General features: G+C 44.2%; 1 protein-coding gene across 2 annotated transcripts in view; it reads left to right on the plus strand.

The window, feature by feature from the left end:
* Positions 1-921: 921 nt before the first annotated feature.
* Positions 922-23,549, plus strand: part of TEC (tec protein tyrosine kinase) — a 150,238-nt gene continuing 127,610 nt past the window's right edge. Inside the window, exon 1 of one of the 2 annotated variants that reach the window (XM_065914512.1) lies at positions 922-985. The gene's annotated coding sequence lies outside the window, so the exon portion shown is untranslated. Of the gene's footprint in view, positions 986-1,106; positions 1,165-23,549 lie in introns of those variants that run through there. The other variant, XM_065914513.1, reaches the window with a different exon arrangement.

Raw genomic sequence — 23,549 nt, forward strand, 5'->3', positions numbered from 1 at the left:
TTATTGATGACTGAATGTCCCTTTCGCCCCATTATACTAAAAGCTTCTGGAGGGCAGAGTTCTTGTATTTCTCTGGCCTCTAACAGATCATGAGACATGGTGGACACTGAAATTTGGTAAGCCAGGAGAGCTGTGGTTTAGCGCTCAAAATCAGGAGGCAGACTACAGCGATTTGAATTTCAGCCTTTCAATTTGTTGTTGGGTGACATTAGGTAGGTGCTTTAAGTTCTCTGTGTCTTTTACCCTACATAATATGGTGGACTTAAAAAAAAATTATTTTATGCTGGAGCATAGTCGATTAACAAGGTTATGATAGTTTCATGGGGTCGCAGAGTCAGAAAGGGCTGAACCACTGAGCGAGCGCGCGCGCGCGCACACACACACCACGTGGCCTGTAAGTGTATCAGATGCGCTCTGGTGCTTCAGGTTGGACAGAAAAAGACTTATTCTTTTGGTAAAACTGGCTGCTTCGCTCCACCTCACTGCGTTACCACCTGGCTCGCCACCATTTAGCGGAAGGGGAGGTGCGCTCCTTAGTTCCGATAGAGTCCCCGGTCACCCACAGGTGGCACTGCTCGGGGCCAGGGGTGTCCGTGTCCTCGCGGGGCGGCTGGGGGGGCAGAAGGAGGAGGTTCCTGCGTCCAGGAAACACTAGGGACATTCCCGCGACTTCCCCGAAACTCCCGCTGGGTCCCGGGAGCCGGAACGCATAAACGACGCACTCCCACCTCCAGTCTCAGAACCGCAGCAGAGCAGTGGAAGCAGGTCGCCGCCGGCCTCAGCGAGCTGGAGGCGGAGCCCTCGCGGGCCCGGCGGTCGCCGGGCCGGCTTGGGCGGGGCGAGCGGGGAGGGGGCGGGGCGAGCTGGGGGGCGGGGCGAGCTGGGGGGCGGGGCGAGCTGGGGGGCGGGGCTCCAGACGCGGGACTCGGCGGCTCCGGCGGACTCCAGTGTTCCCGGCTCCGCGAAGCAGGCGCGCTCCAGCCAGGTAAGGGCGCTGCGGGCCGGCGGGGGCGGCCCTGGGCCTGCGCCACTCGGGGCGGGGAAGGCTGGGTGGGGATGCGTGCGGCGACAGGAGGGTTCCACCAGCCCAGAGGCTGACTCTTGTGGAACCAGGAAGGATTTTCTCTACCCCGCGCGGCCGTGAGCTGGAGCGCGCCGCCCCAGGTGAGGACCCGCGTCCCCTGCGGGCTCCGGAGGGACAGGTGCGCGTCCCGGCGTGGTCGCGCCTTTCGGCGGCCGCAGTCTCTCCGTCCCCCGGCCTCCGGCGCTAGCTTCTCCCGAGGAGTGCCCGCCCCTTCTCCTTTAGAGTCTCGGGACCGAGGCCCTGAAGCAAATTCAGCGTTGGGTTCACTTCCCAGCCGCGCCGCGAACTTCATTTCTCCTCTCTTCTTGGGCAGCAGCGAAGTCTTGGTGCGAGAGTTGGCAGGATCGACAGACTTTCCACGGTTGCATGTGTCTGAGTGCCTCTCCCCACCAGCCTCACACTTTTAAATCTGGGAAACTATGTTTGAATCTTGATAGCAGGGAGTCGGTGAATACATGTGTTGGGAAAACTAGGGCCTTGACTCGGGGGTGTGCTCTTTCCTTCGGATCCTAAATTTCCTTTTGGTTTGATTTTTTTTTTCCTCCATGGAAGAACAAGTTGCTGTGTATCAGATTCGGAAACAGTCTCATCTGTTGCCATTCTTTGGAAACTGGAAGACTTGATTAGAAGGGTAGGTCTCAGTGTTAAGTTAGAACAACAGGATGACTGGTAGCTAAGTGGGTTTGAAGCTTATCCAAAAGTTAAGTGTTCTGAGTGTGTACCCTGTGTTTTTCCAGTGAATGCCCATTTTTTTTCCTCTTAGGAAATTCTGAGAATTCACTTTTTTTCCTAGATAATTCTTCCCTAAAGAGCTAGAAAGGAGGAAACACTCCCAACAAACCAGTAGGTTTCCCAAGTAAGTTTAGGATTTAACAGGTTGGTTTGTGACACTGGTAGCTTAGTTGTTGAGAATCGCATGGAGTATCATGATTTATATGGAGAATAGAAAATGTGTATAACAGTCTCCTTCTTGAGTATTTGAATTTTTTTGTTTGTTTAGGTGCATTCTCATTGTTTAGGGAAAAGCTGTACTTTCCCCAAACTCCAGTTAATCTGATCAGTATATTCTTTTGTCAGATCTCCATGCTTACTGCATTTATGCTAATGATCTTGATTCTTCCCAGAGGGTGTGTACCTTCTGGTTTGTAGAACTGTATAGGCCAAGCATTGCAAACACGTGCGAATCAGTGTTGTTTGATTGGCAAACCTCTGGTTCGCCACACACAGGTTCTTGAACTAAAATTTTCACATCTTCCCAAATAGGGGGAAAAAAAAGAATATTAATATATGCTCTAGCACTGTCAACCTGTTCCTTGCTTATTGTGTATCAAAATAGTCCTCGTATTTTGTCAGCAGCTAGTCACTCAAGGGTAGAGTCTGTGTTTTATCAAATAGTGAATCTCAAGAAAAAGGAGATCTTTGCTTCCTAAGTTGACCCTGGACAGGATGGCTGGTGGCTTTGTGGCTGTGTCTGCCCACTTTTTGCTTGGGGAAGAATTGCTAGTAGAGACCTTCCTCTGTGTGTGCAGAGTGCTGGCAGCCTGAGCCTTGCGCTCCAGGCATATCTCTACCTCCAGGTTCCCCCAGGTTGGCCTGGTTGGTGCCTCCCTCCCCCATCCCAGCTTTTCCAACTCCTTGGCTTCCACCCCACTCCCCTGCTCCCTGGGACTCCACCCTTGGAGAGAATCGTTTTCTTGTTCAGGGCAGGGATAGTCCACGTGGTTGACACGGCTGTTGACTCCCAGCTTGGTGCATAGATGCTGTTGATGATGGGACTGCCTGTATCAGAGCCCTTACTATGTTCTTTTATCCAGTCTGCTCAGGCAAAGTGGAGCAACTGGCGTTGAACCCAGATCAATCACTGTGAAGGCTAGCTGCCTTGGTTGGATTAACTGGAGTCTGCTAGAAAGGAGTGCAATTGGTCCATGTTCCCTGGCAGTTCTAAAATTATCCTGTCACAGGAGATTATGCCATGAGACTAGCTTTGTTGAAAAGAATCCCAGAGGAGCGAGGCATAGCAGTTGCCTTCACCTACAAGCATGCCTCCACCCAGACTTGCCTTTGCATCTCTGCTCTGGCTCAGCCAGTCCTTCTTGGATTGGATTATAACTATTAACTTTCCCACTAAGTCTGACTGTTCAGAGCTCCAATGACCACAGCTGCATGGTCTAGATGTAGAAAATGATATTTTCTTTTGTTTAGGTGAAACAAGGCTGGAATTTCCCCAAACAAATTATTAGGGAAACAAAACATAAGCAAATAATAAAAGGGTACAGAAGCCACTATGTTTTTTGTTTTGTTATATTCTCCTCTTTCTTTTTAGTTTTAAACTTTTAATCCAAGTTACATTTTTCCCTCTCCAGAAATAAACACTTGTGATTCTCTGAGCTGGTTATTTTGATATTTATTCCTTATAGATGATACTTGTAGTTGCATTTTTCAGTCTGAAGCTTTATCTGTTCACTTCCCGCTGTGGAAGATGATGACTTGGTTCTCTTTTTCCCTCTGACCCCCCCATCTAACCACAGCTTCCTTATTTTCCTATCCTTGCAATAGTTAAACAGTAATTAGATCAATATTCATAGCCAAGCCAAGTACAACTTATTTTCTTTGGAGTCAGTAATTGCTTTGTTTGTTCACTGGCTTAGCTTTTTATGTGCTCATTATTAATTTTACGCAAAGCTTTTGGATAGTTTTCAGATTCTTCCCTCAGATGCATCAGGTATTCTGTCTTGCATTTTCTTTGAAGAAGGTGTCCCTGAGCCTCCTGGCTTGCTCTGTTCTGGACTGGCCGCCTTCTACGTGTGGGCGCAGATGTCACCCTGAGGACCCCCTTTGTTATCATCCTGGGAATCCCCACCGTTTCTCTCCTGTATCAGTTCTCCTCTTATCTGTGGCATATGCCTGTCTCATCTCTGTAGACTCATTTGTTTTGGTGTAGTCTATCCTCAATAAATTTCCTGGTGAAGGCTGCACAGAATGTGTATTTTTTTCTATTTAGTTTATTGATTTGTGTTTTGTCTATTCATTTTATAGCAAGTGCTGAAAATATGTTTACCACTGTCAACTGACAGTTTATCTGACTGCAGACTTATAGGATGGAAGATTTGAAGGCATTGTCTCATCATCCCCTTCTGGATTGTGGTGTTGCTCTTGAGAAATTCAGATTCCTTAATTGTAAAATTGTTCTGATTCCTTAATTTTGTCTGTAACCTTTCTATACACCTGCTGTTTCCTTCTTCTGAAGGAAGTTTATAGAATTCCTTTCTGGAAGTTTGTAGAATTTTCTCTTGGCCTCCATAATCATGAGCTTTTCATGATGTGTGCTACAATATGGATCTGTTTACACCCATTGTTCTGGGTTCTTCCAGTCCTGAAATCTGTGTCTTTCAATTTGGGAACTTTTCTTGAGTTTTCTTATTGATCATTACTTTTTCTCTGTGATTTCACTTTCAGAACTTATTGTTCAGATACTAGATATTTTGGGCTGGATACTAGATATTTTCTTACCTTTTCTTTACTCTTATCTGTCTTTTTATTTTTTATTTCTATTTCGGGGGAGATTTTCTCAATATTATCATGAACTCCTTCCACTGAGTTTTTCATGAGTGTAACGTTTTAAATATTTAAAATTAAAACCTTTTTGTTTCCTGAATATATATACATACGTATTTGTGTGTGGCTTTTGTATTTCTTTCTTTCTTGATTTTCTTTTATGATTTCAGTGTCTTGTCTTTCTGAGGAGTTTGGTTTTTTGTTTTTTTTTAAAGATTTTTCCTTCCTGCACAGACTCAGTTTCCCCAGGTTGCTATTGTCTGTTTAGGTCTTTACCTTTTGTGTTAGAGACTTTCCATGTATTTCTGATATCCTACGTTGTCTACTCATATCTAAGTGGGGGATTAAAAAGCTAAAGATGTAGTGGGTTTTTTGACTGGGAAATTCACTATTGGGTGATTTGGGGAAACTCTGATGTTAGCACCTCTTGGGCTGGTGAGGGTGCTCAGAAAAAGCTCTTGCAGTCTTTTTCCTGGCTGATGGGAAGAGCCTGGCTGTCAGGGATCTGGGACCTAGGTGGAGAAGAAGGCTGATTGTCTCAGCATCTGCATGTTCATGTAACCCCGCCATGGTATTAAAACACCCGAGCTGTGGTTGACATGCTCCAATACAGAGACCTTCTCTTTTCTGCCCTCTTTGTGGGTAGTTATATGTTCATGTAACTCCTCTGGGGGAAGAGGCAGGGAAGAAACTCCAGGTGTTTTTTTGCTGGGGTGGAGAAGGGGCAATCATTTAACTGCTCAGACTGGCTGAGACCTGGGAGACCTAATTGCTTCCTTAGGAGGCTTTCAATTTTCATTTTCGATCACCCCTCCCCCTACAGGGGGTGCCATTGTCTTGACTTATTTAGATTGCAAGGAGATCAAACCAGCCAATCCTAAAGGAAATCAACTCTGAATATTCGCTGGAAGGACTGATGCTGAAGCTCCAATACTTTGGCCACCTGATCGGGAGAGCCGACTCATTGGAAAAGACCCTGATGCTGGGAAAGATTGAGGGCAGGAGGAGAAGGGGATGACAGAGGATGGGATGGTTATATGGGATCACCGACTCAGTGGACATGAGTTTGACCAAACTCTGGGAGATAGTAAAGGACATGGAAGCTTGGTCTGCTGCAGTCCATGGGGCCGCAAAGAGTCGGACACGACTGAGAGACTGAACAGCAACAATTTAGCATTTTCATATTCCATGGTATAAATCAGGGTGGACCTTGGCTTCCCTTCACCCCACCAAAGTATTTTTACTATTGCCTCTTTTCTCATTCTCCCCATCCTTGTGGGTTTGTCCCTCAATTGTCATTTTATTGGACTCTAAGGTGGGAGAGAAAGCAGAAGGTTTGTTTACTCTGCTCTTAGTGCCTCAAGTGTAGCTTTCTTAACCACCCCTGCCGAGGGACTAGTGTGGTTTAGCCACGGCAGTGTGCTGCTATTTTTCCTACCTTTACCCAGGCTAAGCATTTTCTTTTATTTTTAATTTGATTTAATTTTTTTACTTTTTGGGTGCACCATATGGCATGTGGGATCCTAGTTCCCTGACCAGGGATCAAACCCGGGCCCCCTGCATTGGAAGCACGGAGTCCTAACCACTGGACTGCCAGGGAAGTCCCAGTAAACATTTTTCTAACCAGCCTGGGTGTATTTTCTCACCCAGCCCAGTTTAGGCCCCTCACTCCTTATACCACTCGAAGGATTTCCTGCCAGTTGATTCCAGTGGTCCTAGGAAGCAAAACCCCTCTCCAGCCCTAACTTGAGTAGAGTAATAGCTTACTGGTCATAGAACCCTGGTTCCTGCTTTTCCAATTGGCTTTGTCTGGGAGGACTCATTATGTCACCTTGTCCTCTGAGTGTTACACCTTTCAGTGAAGCTCAGCCTCTATAAGTCTAATATTTTAACCTGGAAGATGAGCCTGGTGTCACTGGTGATCATGTGGTCTCCAGTGGAAATTGTCATGTTTCCTTCTGGAGGCATTTATCACATAGTTGCCTTATCAACAGCAACATCCTCTCTTCCCATTTCAGAGCTCATGCCTTTTCTTGGAATGGACACCGATCTCCTGTTTCTGGCTTGGATGAGCAGGGATGACGGACTTACCCTGCTCCTCACAGATGATCACAACTTTCCCAATCCTGTTTTACCGGCTGAGACATCCTTTAGGCTCCCTTAATGCAGTGTGATCTTCCAGCTTTCTATCTCAGTAGCTTGACAATACCAACATGATTTTCTGGTTATGCATAGAGGAGTGATGCAAGAGTTAGCTTCCACTGAAGTAGGAAGAGTGTTGATCACACACCACCTTATCTGTGTAGAAAAAGCAAAGCTCTATACTCTCATGATGGCGTCTATGCACTGGGACTCCAGAAAAACCAGTGCTGTCAGTTGCTACGGTGGAGCAGATACAGCAATCATTCTGAAGGATGACAGCGAAGGATAGGATGGTTAGGAAACACTCAGCTGGAACTCACTGGGTAGCATTGTGAACTAAAGCTTGGCCAAGGGGAATACCTTCGGTGTCATTCCTCCCTCTGTATTTCCACAGGTGTCCTTCCCTTTTTTTAAACAGAGCCTTTGAAGACATTGCAACATCGTTTTCCAAGCAGCATACCTTTTTTTTAATGTGCTGAGTAATTCACATAAGTTCTTCTTTTTGTCTTCTTAGCTGAAATGTGAACTCTCCCAGGTTAAGAGCGCATGTCTAATGAATACTAGATCACTGTATCAGGTGGATTTTTCAGATAATGGTCAACACTTGACAGTTAAAATACACACACACACACACACACACACACACATGTATATTGTCATAATTATCCAAGTTGTATCCAATAGTCTATATTCACTAAATTCTTTTTTAATCTATTATATTTTTTATTTTTTTAAACTTTTTATTTTGTAGCAGGATATAGCTGATTAACAAACAGTTTTGTATATTCACTAAATTCTTGATTATACTTTCACTTCTCTTTGGCTGAATAGACTGAAGCCATACAGTATTCAATTTAAGTGTTCCCAAGTATATTATTTAGAAGTAATCCTGATTGAAAACATTGAGAGGACAGCATTAATTTTACTTATTATTAGTTGTTTTTCACCCATATATTTCTTAGCATAGTGTCGTGATTGTCTTGATTTTTATAGCTAAGGAGAGTAGCTTTGGAAGAGGAAGGGAAGTGTGTGCAAGCTAGGTTTCTAGTTCTGTAGGTTTTATGTTTCTAAAAGAGGAAGATTTCTTTGGATTTCAGCAATATTTCATTTTTCCTTTGGTAACTACAAGCCATTTGTTTTTTTATGTTGAGAGCTTTGGAAATGCTTAGCTATAGAATGTCAGAACGGAAAGCCTCACGTCGTCACGTGCTGCGTGGAAGGCGTACGACGTAGAGCTCAGTCCAGTGTCCTACTCCTTTAACCTTTTGCTTTTGCAAAATCCTTGCCTGATTCAACAGGGAAAACTTGTAGTGTCTCTTCTCTTTATCCCGAATAGAGTCCTAATAGTGTTTTTCTGTTAGCTCTTTCTTTAGAAGCGGTCATGTCCTCAGGTATCTCCCAATATTAAGTTTCAGCCACAACTTGTGAGATTTCCACATGACTACCCCAAAGTTAAATTGTGTGTTTTTTTCCCTACATACTAGTGATTTCAGTATTTATTATTCTGCAAATACAATTTAAGCATGCAGTAAAGTTAGTTTTTACCATTGGGATTATTTTTGTTTCACAGAAGGCAGTTGGCTTTCTATTTTATTTTCCTGCCTTGAGTAATAAAAATGCTTGACCCTTTAAGCATGCAAAGAAAAAGAAAACAATTTAACTGAGTTTTGAGTGCTGTTAGATATGTAAGTTTTAGGTATGAATGCTTTTTACCTTTTTAAAATGATATTCAGCTTATTTGTCACATATTTAAGCCAATTACAGAAGCCGTGCAATAAAGAATTCTTGTTCATAGATTCTGGAATCATAGCTGAAGGTTTTTGAAACTCAACTGGTGACACGTCCCGCTTTGCTCCCCCAGATTAAGGATGGAGCTCTGCCTGCCAGTAGCATTCCCCAGCTCACAGTGTGCGCGCTGGACTCTCCCTGCCATCCTTAAAAAGAAGTCATTCTGTAGAATTTTATATGTTCATTGTTAAAAAATTGTGAACAATACTGAAACTTACAAAAAAGAGATTTAAAATGACCCCAAAACTGTTCCAGAGAGAATCTTTATAAACTCCCCTCTCCATCATCTTTATCATCATTTGACTTTCTACAAATCTTTAGCAACTTTCTAGAAAATAATTAACCAAAGGAGCATTGTGTGCAGCCCTTTATGTAACTCCAAATTGTCTTGTTAATATGCAATGGTATTTTTGAACCACTCCCCAATTGTTGGACATATTTTTTGTTTGTCTTTAAGTAAATAGGGTTGCTTTATCTTTTTCCCATTTGGGAATTGTTTTCTCAGGAAATAATTTTCAAAATACCACTCTGGGATTAAAGGATTTCTAGTTTCCATTAATCATTGTCAGCAGGTACAAAATAATAATTTGTAAAAACTCACTGGCTATATAAAGTTTCCATTACCTCTTTTTTGACCTTTTGGATCCACGGTATCTGTTTTGGGTGAAGACATAAGGTTTATCTGGAGTTCTTGAGGCCATGCCATGTACCCAGTTGTAGGTCAGATAGTGAAGCTGGAGTAGCCTGACAGGTTTATTTGCGGAGACGATGCTGAAGCTGAAACTCCAATACTTTGGCCACCTCATGTGAAGAGTTGACTCGTTGGAAAAGACCCTGATGCTGGGAAAGATTGAGGGCAGGAGGAGAAGAGGACGACAGAGGATGAGATGGCTGGATGGCATAACCGACTCGATGGGCGTGAGTTTGAGGAGACTCTGGGAGTTTGTGATGGACAGGGAGGCCTGGCATGATGCGATTCATGGGGTCGCAAAGAGTCGGACACAACTAAGTGACTGAACTGAACTGAACTGATGTTCTTGATAAATGTGTACAGCCTCCTTTTATTTTGTTGGATGTCTGGTAGGAAAAGCTTCCAGAGATCAGTAACAAAATGTGGAGGGGTTGTAACGAGTTCTATGAAACTAAATTTGTCTTTAGTACCTGGTCTAGGGTTCATGAACCTTTCTGGAAGTGGGAAAAGCATTATATGTTCAGTAGGGAATTCCAACTCTCCCACCCATTTCCCCATTCCTGGACTACATGAGGAAGTAGGAGGGGCAGGGCAGCCAGTGACAGGAGAGAACTTTGTAGTGATGCAGTTTCTTGATAAAGAACTGGAGCAGAGTGAATTCCCTTTCAGATCCCTACCCCGACTCCCCCCCCCCCCCCCCCCCCCCCCCCCCCCCGATCTCTCAGCCTGATGTTTAAAGCCTAGGCTAGATTTCTAAGTTAGCTATTATGTGGTATTGTGTTCCCGAGCCTCGGGCTTTCCATCCATTAAACAAAGCATAATGACACCTAATTAACAGTCCACTTCAGAAAGATTCATGGCCTAATGCTTGTAAAAGACTTTGAGCTTTTCCCAGAATGTTTTATGTACATTCATGAGTAATGAGGTGGCCTGCTCTATTTAGCAAAGGACATAAATTATGGGTTTCCCAGGTGGCACTAGTGATAAAGAACCTCCTTGCTAATGCAGAAGATGTCAGAGATGCGGGTTCGATCCCTAGGTTGGAAAGATTCCCCTGGAGGAGGGCATGGCAACCCACTCCAGTGTTCGTGCTTAGAGAATCCCATGGACAGAGGAGCCTGGCAGGCTACAGTCCATAGGGTTGCAAAGGGTCGGACACAATTGAAGCAACTTAACACAGGTATATTATGCCCATTTTACAGATGAAAAAAGTGAGCCTCATAGAGCATAATGCCTTGTTGAGAATCAGATGATAAATTTAATGTGGCGTCTGTGGAATTTTTCTTGGTCTTTGTGGAGGAACTGACTCATTTGAAAAGACCCTGATGCTGGGAAGACTGAAGGTGGGAGGAGAAGGGGACGACAAAGGATGAGTTGGTTCGATGGCATCACCAACTCAATGGACATGAGTTTGGGTAAACTTTGGGAGTTGGTGTTGGACAGGGAGGTCTGGTGTGCTGCAGTCCATGGGGTTGCAAAGAGTCAGACACTACTGAGCGACTGAACTGAACTGAACTTGTGGAAAGAGTGGAATCTAAAACAAATTCTGCACAAGTGTATGTGTTGGGAAAGTGGGTTTTGCAGTTTTTAAGCAGATATAACCTTTTGCCGGGATAGGCTACTCCTTTGTGAGGGGGAATCATGTTTGACAAATTCCCTAGAGTTCTTGAGGAACATTGGTTGCATAGTTGTGGAAGCTAGGGATAAACTCTGAAAAGACTCCACACAAAGGCTATTAAATAAATTGAGTCAGTGGGAGGCTGGGAGAAATATTTTTAAAAGTCAGGAATAGGGAGGGGACTGGAAGACAGAACAGAGGTTAAGCATAGATGGACATTTCTCAGATTACAAATGTGAGTAAGTTAGTTTATTTTTTACTATTTCTAAAGTAAAACATGTAGAACAGGGAGTACACAGTGTAAACTCCCAAGTTTACAGTCAACCTGAACCTTTTGGGACATAAAAAACCACATTGCTGGTCTCAAGTTCATGCAAAATGTCAGGGAAGTAGTAAAGAAAGCGTTCAGGTAAAATGAATCCATCTGTACATACAAATGAATGTTCTAGTTTACTCAAGAATGAGATTCAGATGTTACTGTAAATTCTTAACTGAAGACATTGATTCACTGTAGGATTTGGAACAAAAAAGCTGGCTACATCTTAGCTGTTGTTACACATCATTCAGAAATGCTACCTTACCGGTTTTCATGATTCTTAAGCATGTAAGATTGTTTCATCAATGTACCTAAAAAACATAATGGACTTAGAAAAAAGCAAATATATTAATCGGCAGCATAGAGGATTGAGTAAATAATTCTGCCCAGTTCTTTGGTCTAGAAAGATAAATGCTGAGGAGACATGTGGACACGGTGCACCCTTTTAAGCCCTGGCAGCCTGAGCTCCATTGTACTGAAGACCTTTCATTTGCACCTTCTTTATTTCCAAATCATGCTCCAGTGGCCTTCTTGTAGTTAACTGAGCATGTAAGATGTGCCAGGCTCCATGCTCAGTTCTTTACATTAGATTCTCTCATTTAACCCTCCCAACAATCCCTGTAAAGTGGGCAAGATTATTTTTGGCATTTTGTAGATAAAGAGCCTGAAGGAGACTCGGGGAAATTTGGTTACGTGGTAGAGCCAGAGTTCAGAACATACAGTCTGGCTCCAGTGTAGTCTGCAAGCTCTCCTGAGCCACACATACTGAGCTGCCTGCTTGCCCGCTGCCTCTGTTATTTTCCCTCCTGGTCAACAGAGTTGGACAACCTGGAAGAAAACATAGAAGGCTGCTTCAAACAAAACTAAAAGCACCCAGTTCCCCTGGGTATCATTCCAAGCCCCTTAGCACTATAGGTCCTAAGATGTCTTCACAGAGGCACTGATGAATAGAAATATTCTGTGAGGGACTTTCCTGGTGGTCCAGTGGCTAAGACACCATGCTCCCAATGCAAGGGGCCTGGGTTTGATACTGGTCAGGGAACTAGATCCCACATGCCGCAACTAAAGATCCTGCATGCTCAACTAAGACCCATGCAGCCAAATAAATAAATAATATTTAAAAAAATATTCTGTGTGCCAGACATGTAATTTAGAAGTTTCTAGTTGCCACACTAAAAAAAGCAAAACACAACAAGTGAAATTAATTTTAATAGTATATTTTGGGTAACTCAGTATATAAAAAATATTTTACCATATAATCATATGAAAGTTATTAATGTGATACTAGAAACAACTCAGGAGCTTACTATGAGCAATGTAGTGTAATGCAATGCAATTCAATAGAATATCTTATGCAGTACAGTGGATAAAGCAAAATGCAGTCCTACCAAAGTTAGGAAACATATTTTATACCACTTCAGTTTTAAATTTTAAATTAAAATTAATTAAAATGAAATAAAAAAATTAGTCCTCAGTTGTGCCACATATCAAATGCTTAATTGCTGTTTGCAGTGAGCGTCTACCATATTAAATGGAGCAGCCCCATAGCAAAAGTTACTGTCTGTTTCCAAAGGCCTGGGGATTCCAGCTTCTCTATCCCCACTCTGTCCCTTGACCCCTTCCAGCCCCCAAGTCATCTTCCCTGCCTATACCCAGGACTGCCATGTACAGTTGTGCAGGTTATTCACTGCAAAACTCTGGGATGTCACTCAGGTGGACGATTTGGTAGATGTGTTTACTGTGAGGATGGAAGTGACGTGTCTAAATGAAGAGACATAATTTCCTAATTCACGCAAAGGCATTTTTTGGGGAGGGGGCAGTGGTTGCAGTCCTTTTATACCTTCCTAGCATTCCCGCAGTTGGGCCTGGCATTTTTCTTTTGTATGCCCAGGACTTTTCCAGTATTCACAGCCTACGGCTCAAAGTAAGGAAGCAGCTTCAGTCACCCTCGCCTCTCCCCAGAATCATGTCACGAAGCCATAGTCATTTTTCCTGGTAGTTTACTTGGGGCCATGTGTCTCACTCACCACTGTCTCCTCGGTGCCTGGCATGCAGTATGTAGGTGCTGAACACATTCACTGATGTGAATTGTCGTCTGAGTTCGTTCAGGGCCCCTGTATTGTAGCCGGAGTTGCCCTTAATGAATCTTGACCTGAGGCTGATTTACCCAAGTTTGCTGACCTGGCTCGCTCTCTCACCGAGTCACAGCTCACCGTTCATGCGGTAACCTTGTTCTGAATAATAATTGTCATGATTTTTATTATTACTGATAATAGCTACCATTTATTGATCCCTGTTCATCAAGCATTATGCTTAGCAGTTTATGTGCATTATTTCATTTAATCTTTCCAAACATCTCTAGAAGGTAGGTACTGTTTTATAAGCAGGAAACTGAGCCACTGAGAAATTAAGTAATTTACTTGAGGTCACACAGGTGGCTCAGTGGTAAAGAATTCGCCCTCAATGCAGAAGACACAGGAGATGCAGGTTCAATCCCTGGATCGAAGATCCTCTGGAGGAGGAAATGGCAACCCTCTCCACTGTTCTTGCCTGAAAAATCTCATGGACAGAGGAGCCTGGTGGGGTACAGTCATGGGGCCCCAAAGAGTCAGACCCGGCTGAGAGGCTGAACATACATACTTAGCTGCTGCTAAGTCGCTTCAGTCGTGTCTGACTCTGTGTGACCCCATAGCTGGCAGCCCACCAGGCTCGCCCATCCTAGTCAATGTCAAAGCTGAAATTGAAAACCAGTTCTGTCTGACTTCAAAGCCCTTCTAATGTTTTAAGTGACAAAACTGGGCTTCTCTTTTGGTATCTGGGGCCTGACTGACAAGTCACTACACTTGCCCCGACTTCCTTCCTTTGGGGAAATTTCTATTCACAGTCCATGTAGTTTGGGTGGGGTTGACACCACCGCCAAGGATGGTCATGTGACTCAGCTTTGGCCAGTCTGAGAAGTGCCTCCTTACCTGGCCAGGTGATTGGGCAGAGGTGAGCTCATGACCTGGACTCACTCACTCAGGCTCTTTTTCTGGTTCAGTTTAAGAGAGGAGGCATTTTTCTCCCTCTGGGATTTTTAGTCTGCTGGAGTAATGTAACCTAGAACTTCGGGTGGCCATCTTTCCACTGCATAGAGGCAGCTGTTTGGAGGAGGGAGTGAATGAGGCTGGCGTGCAGAGAGAAGTGCCAAGGGGTGTGAGAGCACAGACTGCAGCCTTTGAACCCCAGCATCCAGGTGTGCCTGAAGCATCAGGGCTTCTTGGTTATGTGAGCCGATGCATTCCTTTTTGCTCTTGTTGTGTGCCCAAATCTAGTTGTTTGGAATTGAAAACCCTAACTAGTAGACAGACTTTTCAGAAACTATTTTTGTCGTGGATTTCCCTTTGCCATTCTCTGGGTGTCTGCCAGCTTCACTGCTTCTTGGGCCTGGGTGCCTACTGTGGTCTGCTCTGTGCTTGGAGGTCTTTGATCCCTGTAGACTCTGCACATATTCAGATTGTTTCTTCCCTTCTCAGCCTGTGAGCCCTGCCCCAGTGAAGGGAGACTCCACACCCAGCCCCTCCCTGGTACGCCCTCCAATCCACTATCCCTGTGGCACAGCCCACACACGGAGATGTCGATTGTGCCATGAGTGGCACATTAGGGAAATCGGATCTTTGTAGACATTAGAACAATTACTCATCAACCTACTTTTGAATGTTGATCAAAGATTATTGAATGCTTAACTCATCTGGCCTCTGACACTCTCTGGGATCTCAGCCAGTTTAGGCCAGAGTGTTGCTTTTTATCCCATTTCCTTGGCTCCCAGCCTTTCTGATCAGCTGCTTTCTTATGTACTCTCAACTCCCCTGTGATTCTGAGCTTCCAGCCTTCTACTGGCTTCCTGCCCACATCTTTCCGGTGGCCCTGTGAGGGCATTGTTCCATTGTGAATCAGCATTCCCACAGCCCAGCCGGCCCACAGAGTGAGAACACTCCCTTCTCTGCAGCTCTTTCTTCTGTAGTCTTTGCCTGGCTTCCCTTTGTTCCTTGCAGGACACACAGAAGCCTTTCTCCTTTAGCATTCAAGCCATTCATGCAAATACCCTTCTGATTTGTCCTTTTGTCACCATCCTCATGGTCGTGCTGCTTGTTAGACTCACCTGGTTCATAGTTTTCTCTCCCAACTCTATCGTCTCTGCATTCATATGTACAACGAGCTTTATATATCTGTGATAAGTTGTCCAGTTGCCTTGAGGTAATTAAGTTCAGTTCAGTCACTCAGTCGTGTTCGACTCTTTGTGACCCCATGGATTGCAGCACACCAGGCCTCCCTGTCCATCACCAACTCCCAGAGTTTACTCAAACTCATGTCCATCGAGTCGGTGATGCTATCCAGCCATCTCATCCTCTGTCGTCCCCTTCTCCTCCTGCCCTCAATCCCTCCCAGCATCTGGGTCTTTTCCAGTGAGTCAACTCTTCACATCAGGTGGCCAAAGTATTGGAGTTTCAGCCTCAGCATCAGTTCTTCCAATGAACACCCAGGACTGATCTCCTCTAGGATGGACTGGTTGGATCTCGTTGCAGTCCAAAGGACTCTCAACAGTCTTCTCCAACACCACAGCTCAAAAGCATCGATTTTTCAGCGCTCAGCTTTCTTCACAGTCCAACTCTCACATCCATACATGACCACTGGAAAAACCATAACCTTGACTAGACGGACCTTTGTTGGCAAAGTAATGTCTCTGCTTTTTAATATGCTATCTAGGTTGGTCATAACTTTCCTTCTAAGGAGTAAGGATCTTTTAATTTCATGGCTGCAGTCACCATCTGCAGTGATTTTGGAGCCCCCAAAAATGAAGTCTGACACTGTTTCCACTGTCTCCCCATCTATTTGCCATGAAGTGATGGGACCAGATGCCATGATCTTAGTTTTCTGAATGTTAAGCTTTAAGCCAACTTTTTCACTCTCCTCTTTCACTTTCCTCAAGAGGCTTTTTAGTTCATCTTCACTTTCTGCCATAAGGGTGGTGTCATCTGCATATCTGAGGTTATTGATATTTCTCCCGGCAATCTTGATGCCAGCTTGTGCTTCTTCCAGCCCAGCGTTTCTCATGATGTACTCTGCATAGAAGTTAAATCAGCAGGGTGACAATATACAGCCTTGACGTACTCCTTTTCCTATTTGGAACCAGTCTGTTGTTCCATGTCCAGTTCTAACTGTTGCTTCCTGACCTGCATACAGATTTCTCAAGAGGCAGGTCAGGTGGTCTGGTATTCCCATCTCTTTCAGAATTTTCCACAGTTTATTGTGATCCACACAGTCGAAGGCTTTGGCGTAGTCAATAAAGCAGAAATTGATGTTTTTCTGGAACTCTCTTGCTTTTTCGATGATCCAGAGGATATTGGCAATTTGATCTCTGGTTCCTCGGCCTTTTCTTTTTTTTTTTTTTCCCCTCGGCCTTTTCTAAAACCAGCTTGAACATCTGGAAGTTCACGGTTCACGTATTGCTGAAGCCTGGCTTGGAGAATTTTGAGCATTACTTTACTAGCGTGTGAGGTGAGTGCAATTGTGCGGTAGTTTGAACATTCTTTCAGATTGCCTTTCTTAGGGATTGGAATGAAAACTGACCTTTTCCAGTCCTATGGCCACTGCTGAGTTTTCCAAATTTGCTGGTATATTGAGTGCAGCACTTTCACAGCATCATCTTTCAGGATTTGAAATAGCTCAACTGGAATTCTATCACCTCCACTAGCTTTGTTTGTAGTGATGCTTCCTAAGGCCCACTTGACTTCCCATTCCAGGATGTCTGGCTCTAGGTGAGTGATCACACCATCATGATTATCTGGGTGGTGAAGATCTTTTTTGTACAGTTCTTCTGTGTATTCTTGCCACCGCTTCTTATTATCTTCTGCTTCTATTAGATCCATACCATTTCTGTCCTTTATCAAACCCATCTTTGCATGAAATGTTCCCTTGGTACCTCTAATTTTCTTGAAGAGATCTCTAGTCTTTCCCATTTTGTTGTGTTCCTCTATTTCTTTGCATTGATCGCTGAGGGAGGCTTTCTTATTTCTCCTTGCTATTCTTTGGAACTCTGCATTCAAATGGGAATATCTTTCCTTTTCTCCTTTGCTTTTTGCTTGTCTTCTTTTCACAGCTGTTTGTAAGGCCTCCTCAGACAACCATTTTGCCTTTTTGCATTTCTTTTCCGTGGAGATGGCCTTGATCTCTGTCTCCTGTACAACGTCACGAACCTCCGTCCATAGTTCATCAGGCTCTCTGTCTGTCAGATCTAGTCCCTTAAATCTATTTCTCACTTCCACTGTATAGTCATAAGGGATTTGTTTAGGTCATACCTGAATGGTGTAGTGGTTTTCTCTACTTTCTTCAGTTTAAGTCTGAATTTGGCAATAAGGAATTCATGATCTGAGCCACAGTCAGCTCTCGGTCTTGTTTTTGCTGACTGTATGGAGCTTCTCCATCTTAAAAGGAGTAGCTAATTGTGACCAGAGTGGTATATCAGGGACATTCCATGAAAGAGATTACCTGTGATCAGGACCTTAACAAATGAGTCGGATTTCAACAGGTGCTCTTCTAGGCAGAGAGAACTCAAACAAAGGCATGGGGAAATGAAGACATCTATGTCCTTGAGCTCTAGGAAACAGATGGTAGGATGGGAAGAGGGAACCCAGGTAGAATTTGACATGATGATATGTAGTTAAGATTAAGGAATAACCCAAAAGAGGATCCAGTGTGGAGAACGCAAGTGACGGACCAGCCTTTATTATTAAAGGGAGAAGTACTTTGAAGTTTTCAGGCATAGGATGATAGTGTAGATTATAAGATAAAAACCTGTTGGGTTGATTATAAAAGGAGAAGAGTTGTAATTAAAGAAGTTGAAGGAAGTTCATAGTAAGACTAAGGATGTAGAGAGAGGGGGTGGTGGAAGAAAAGGTGGGAGGATTTGTGGAGCAGACTGGTTGTGAGGGTGCAGGGAGCAGGCAGAGGAACCAGCAGGACATCTGCTTCTTAGGAGATGGGAGAGATCAAGGTCCTGCTTGGTGATGGGTGATTTGGAGGTACAGAATTTGGTGTGAAACAACCATGTACTAGATGTGAGTCAAAGTACAATCGGCCTTTTAGTTATCTTACGTGTTAAGAGTAAGATATTTATATCGTGATGGTAAAAATGACTTAAATTACGTAAGCTTGGGAATTTCTTTGCAGTCTAGTGGTTAGGACTCCACAGTTTCACTGCTGGGACCTGGGTTCAGTCCCTGGTCAGGGAACTAAGATCCTGCAAGCCGTACGGCATGGCCAAAAAAAAAAAAAGATTGTGTTAAGATCTTTCTCACACTGTTCTGTAGAATACTACAACTCTGGGAGATGTTAATCAGGTTCAAGGGAAACAGAATGAGTTCTGTGATCAGATAAGATTGGAAAGTATTCTATATGATTCACAGAGCCTATTCATGTCTTAAGAGGTTCTGAGAAATGCACACAGGGAGCCAGTTTGACATTGATTAGCCCTGATTTCCCTAAATACATTTGTCCATCTCAGCAAGCATGTGATCAACACACACTGTAATAGTGTGATTTGGCCCCTGTGCTGGCCACTGGTCAGTGAGAGAGTAAAATCAGCCCATGTGCCTGCCCTTGTGAGACTGTGGACTGGTATCATCTGACAAGTTTGTAGTGTTCTGGAAAGGTCTGGGAAGCTTTGAGTTAAGGTGTGTAGACATTCTTGTTTGTGCTCTGGAATATAGTGGAGTGATTTTTAAAAAAATTCGTGTCTATTTATTTGGTTGTATCAGGTCTCAGTTGTAGCACTCAGAATCCTGTCTTCCTTGTGGCATCTGGGACTTGCAGAATCGTTAGGTGCAGCATTTGAATGCTCTCAGTTGCAGGGGCTGGGATCTAGTTCCCTAACCAGGGTTTGAACCTGGGCCTGCTGCACTGGGGACTTGGAGGCTTAGCCACTGGACCACCAGGGAAACCCCCTTGAGCAGACTGCTTATTTCCCTTCCTGTCTCTCTGCCTCTGTGTCTCTGTTATGCAAGTATCTCTACTTCTTCGCATACTGTTTCCTGCCCCTTCTACCTTGGGATGGACAGAGCTTATGAGAAGCTAATTTTCAGTTCTGGGAAGTTGGTGACTTGCCCAAGGTGACCCAGCTAGTTAGTGGTAGAGCCAGAACCCAGCTCTTCAGGCTCTAGGTCCTGTGCAGATTCCATTCTTGGTGAGAAGGGACAATATGGAATGCCTAAATATTGAAAAAAAAAAATTAGACTCAACAGGTTGAGTGAGATATTATGGATTATGCCAATTTAATCAATATCAGGGCTGATTTAGATATCACCACCACCACCAGCATCGTCATCACTAATATTGAGTAATTACTATGATCCATGTCCTATGCTAAGCACTTTATATATATTTAATTTTTACAACAACTCTGTGAAGTAGTAATTATTACCCCATTTTATAGATGAGGAGGCAAGCTCAGAGAAGTGAGTGATGTATCCATGTTTACACAGCTAGGAAGCAACAAAGCCAGGCTTCCATTCTAGGCTGTTTTCAGAGTCCACATGCTTAACTTCATTTTCTGTTGGGTGAGTTTTTTTCTCTGCTTCTAAAATTCCTTCTCAGAATCAGTCTGTCTTTTCTCCCTTGCCATTTCAGCTTCCCCAGCCCCTTCTCTTTGTGAAAAACTTGACTTCAGAAAGAATCTGATCTTTTATTTATTCCATGTCAGGTAACATTCATCAAGTATTTAGTGGGTGCTTAGTATGTGAAGGAACTGTTTTAGGAGCTGAGGATCCATTGGTGAACACACCGGCTAAGTTTCTGCTTGTGTGGAAGTTAGAGTCAGTGTGGAGATCACATGATTAAAAGCAAATAACAGAAACAGATCAACAGCCTAGGTTGGATGCATGAGACAAGTGCTCGGGCCTGGTGCACTGGGAAGACCCAGAGGGATCAGGTAGAGAGGGAGGTGGGAGGGGGGATCGGGATGGGGAATACATGTAAATCCATGGCTGATTCATGTCAATGTATGACAAAAAACCGCTACAATATTGTAAAGTAATTAGCCTCCAACTAATAAAAATAAATGAGAAAAAAAAAACCAAATAACAAAAGTGCTGCAAAGTAATAAGTATGAGGCAGAGAATTAAAATCCTTATTTTAATTTAATCAGGGTGACTGATTATTTTAGATTATATAGTCAAGGGAAGGAGGGTTTCCGTGGTGGTTCAGCAGTAAAGAATCTGCCTGCCAATGCGGGAGACACAAGTTCCATCCCTGGGTTGGGAAGATCCCCTGGAGGAGAGTATGGCAAGCCACGCCAGTATTGTCGTCTGGAGAGTTCCATGGACAGAGGGGCCACAGTCCATGGGGTCACAAAGAGTCAGACATGACTTAGTGACTAAACAACAACAGTCAAGGAAAGGTCTTTTGATGAAAGTGACATATAGGTTGAATTTGAGTTACAAGAAGTTATTGGTTAAAGAGTGAGCAAGAGAGAGCAGGTGGAATGATTTTCTAGATAGAGGTAATATGATTTGCAAAGACTGCCTGCCCCCCAACATGCCATGGGTCTGCTGTGTGTGAAGGACAGGCAGAAGGCTGTTGTGGTTGACACATAGTGGGCCAGGGAGAGAGTGGTACTGGATGAGGTTGGACAAGTAGGTGGTGTCCTAAATTAAGAGATTTTTAGGCTGAGTTCGGGGAATCCGTTAGAGGGTTTAAGCAGGACTGAGGAGATGAACTGATTTATGTTTTTAAAAGTTTTGTTGATTGAGCCTTCCCTGGTGGCACAGTGGGTAAGACCCCACCTGCTGAAGCAGGGGACACGGGTTTCCTCCCTGGTCTGGGAAGGTTCCACAGGCCCAGGAGCAGCTAGCCTGCGTGCTGTGCCTGCTGAAGCCCGTGTGCCTGGAGCCAGCGCTCTGCGGCAAGAGAAGCCACAGGAATCAGAAGACCGAGCACACAGCAGTCGACCCCACTCTCTGCAGCTCGAGAAAGATTGTATGCAGCAATGAAGACCCAGTGCATCCAAAAAAAAGAAGTTTGTGTTGATTGATGAATAGAGAAAGGATTGTAAGAAGAGAAAGGAAGTAGTGAGACCTAACAGGAGCGTGTTGCAATAGTTCTGACAAGGGATGATGGTGTCTCTATTAGTTATTGCCACAGTAATGCTGTGTGACAAATAGCCCCATAAACTTGGTGACATACAGAAAAAAGGATTCCTTTTGCTCAGTCAATGGAATGGTTGGCTTATTCTGCTCTTCTGGGCCAGGCTCAGCTGGTCCTGACTGGGCTTGCACATGTCTGTGATCAGCTGTGGGTCAGGTAGGCAACTCTGCCATATTGCCTGGTCTCCCTGATATGTTTGGGAGGGCCAGCTGGTTGTTGATTGTCTAGGATGGCCTCAACTCAGATGGCTGGGACACCTCTGCTATCCTCGTATGTTGTTGTTACATGACTCTGTTCTTACTGTCAGGCTGGCCCAGTCCTAGTCTCATGGTCATAATAAAGAGGCAAGAAAGGAAGTAGAAACGAGCAGGCAAAATTTTAAGCCTTAGCTTGTGTTCAATTTGCTCCTGTCACATTGGTAAAGGCAGGTTACTTGAGTACATCAACAGCTAGTATGAGGGGCATTGCCAAAGGGCAGGTATACAGAGAGGTGTGAAAAGAGTCAGAGAGGCATTGAAATCAGAGCCACTAGTGCAATCAGTCTGTTGGACTAATGGAAAAGTATAAAGTGGAGTCTTGAATATTCATAGGATATTAGAATATTTTGGAGCCTGGTGGCTCAGTGGGAAAGAGTTTGCCTGCAATGCAGGAGACGTGGGTTTGATCCCTGGTTTGGGAAGATCCCCGGGAGATGGGAATGGCTTCAACTCCAGGATTCTTGCCGAGAGAATTCCATTAACAGAAGAGCTTGGCATGCTGCGGTCCTTGGGGTTGCAAAGAGTTGGACACGACTGAGCGACTAACATTTTCCCTTCCACAGTCAAAAGAACATGCTGATGGATTAGAGTTGAGGTATGAAAGAGAGGAATGAATCAATGATAGCTCTTAGATTTTTGGCTGAGCAGCTGGGGAGATGGTGAGGCCATTTATTCAGACATCAAAGACTAGATAAAGAGCAAATTTTGGGGGACTATATAGCACTCCATTGTAGCCATGTTACATTTGAGATACTTACTAGATATTTAAATAAAGATATCAGGATTGCAGCTGGATATATAAATCTGAGGTTCTTGGCAGCAGGGCTAAAGATGGAGATGTCAGGGTTATTACCACACAGATGGTATTTCAAGCTGTGGAACTGGTTGAGGTTGCCTCCGAGGAGGATTCATAGATGAAGAAGCGAAACAAGCCCAGGATAGAGCGCTGGTGCGCACCAGTGTTTAGAAGTAAAGGAGGAAGATAGAAGTCAGCAAAGGAGACTGAGAAGGTTTAGCCTCTAAGATTGGAGAAAAAGCAAGGGAACTTTGGTATCACAGCGAACCAAGAGAAGCGAAGCATTTCAAGGAGAGAATGGTCAGCTGTGTTAACACTGTTAGGACGTCAGGGAAGAGGGACAAGAACTGAGAAGTTACCACTGGTTCTGGAAACAAGGCTGTCTTGGTGATTTTGACACATGCAGTCTTAGTGGCCTGATGAGACAGAAATGCACCTGGAGCAGTTTGAGGAAAGCGCATGAGTTGAGGAGCAAGGGATAGCAGCCCTAATCCTGTCTTTGAAGAGTTTTTGCTGTAAAGGGACTCAGGTGACACGGTAGTTGGAGGTGACTGTGGTTCAAGGCAGAGGTTTATTTGGGGAATGTATGTGATGCTGCTGTACCAAAGGGGATGATCCAGTAGAGAGATATCAGGTGCGCCAAAGAAGGCCAAGCTACAGGCCACGAGTGTTGGAGATGGCAGGAGAGGATGTGATTGAGAATTTAGAATAATTAGTGTGTTACCTTTTTCAGGGGTATTTGGGTACTCTGTTTTATTTCTAGTTTTGGAATGAAATATTTATCATTGAAGTGAATCATTTCAGCCACCAGCCAGGGTAAGGAAGAATATGAGTTCTGCTGTAACCCTGGGCAGATGGAATGCCTCTGTATTCAGCTCACTCAGCTACCAGTGTAGAGACGAGATGGAGAGACTTCATTGGAAATATTCTGTCTCTGTAGGTGGTGTTCAGTATTTCTTTTTTGGCTGCGTTGCCTGACATGTGGGATCTTAGTTTGCCAACCAGAGATTGAACCTCTCCCCCTGCAGTGGAAGCATGGAGTCTTAACCAGTGGACTGCCAGGGAAGCCTTCCGTGTTTCCTATAATGATAGAAAAACTGATAAGTTCAGTTTCTTAGATTTT

The sequence above is a fragment of the Muntiacus reevesi genome, chromosome 22 (genome assembly GCF_963930625.1).
Source record: "Muntiacus reevesi chromosome 22, mMunRee1.1, whole genome shotgun sequence".
Classification (NCBI taxonomy): Eukaryota; Metazoa; Chordata; class Mammalia; order Artiodactyla; family Cervidae; genus Muntiacus; species Muntiacus reevesi.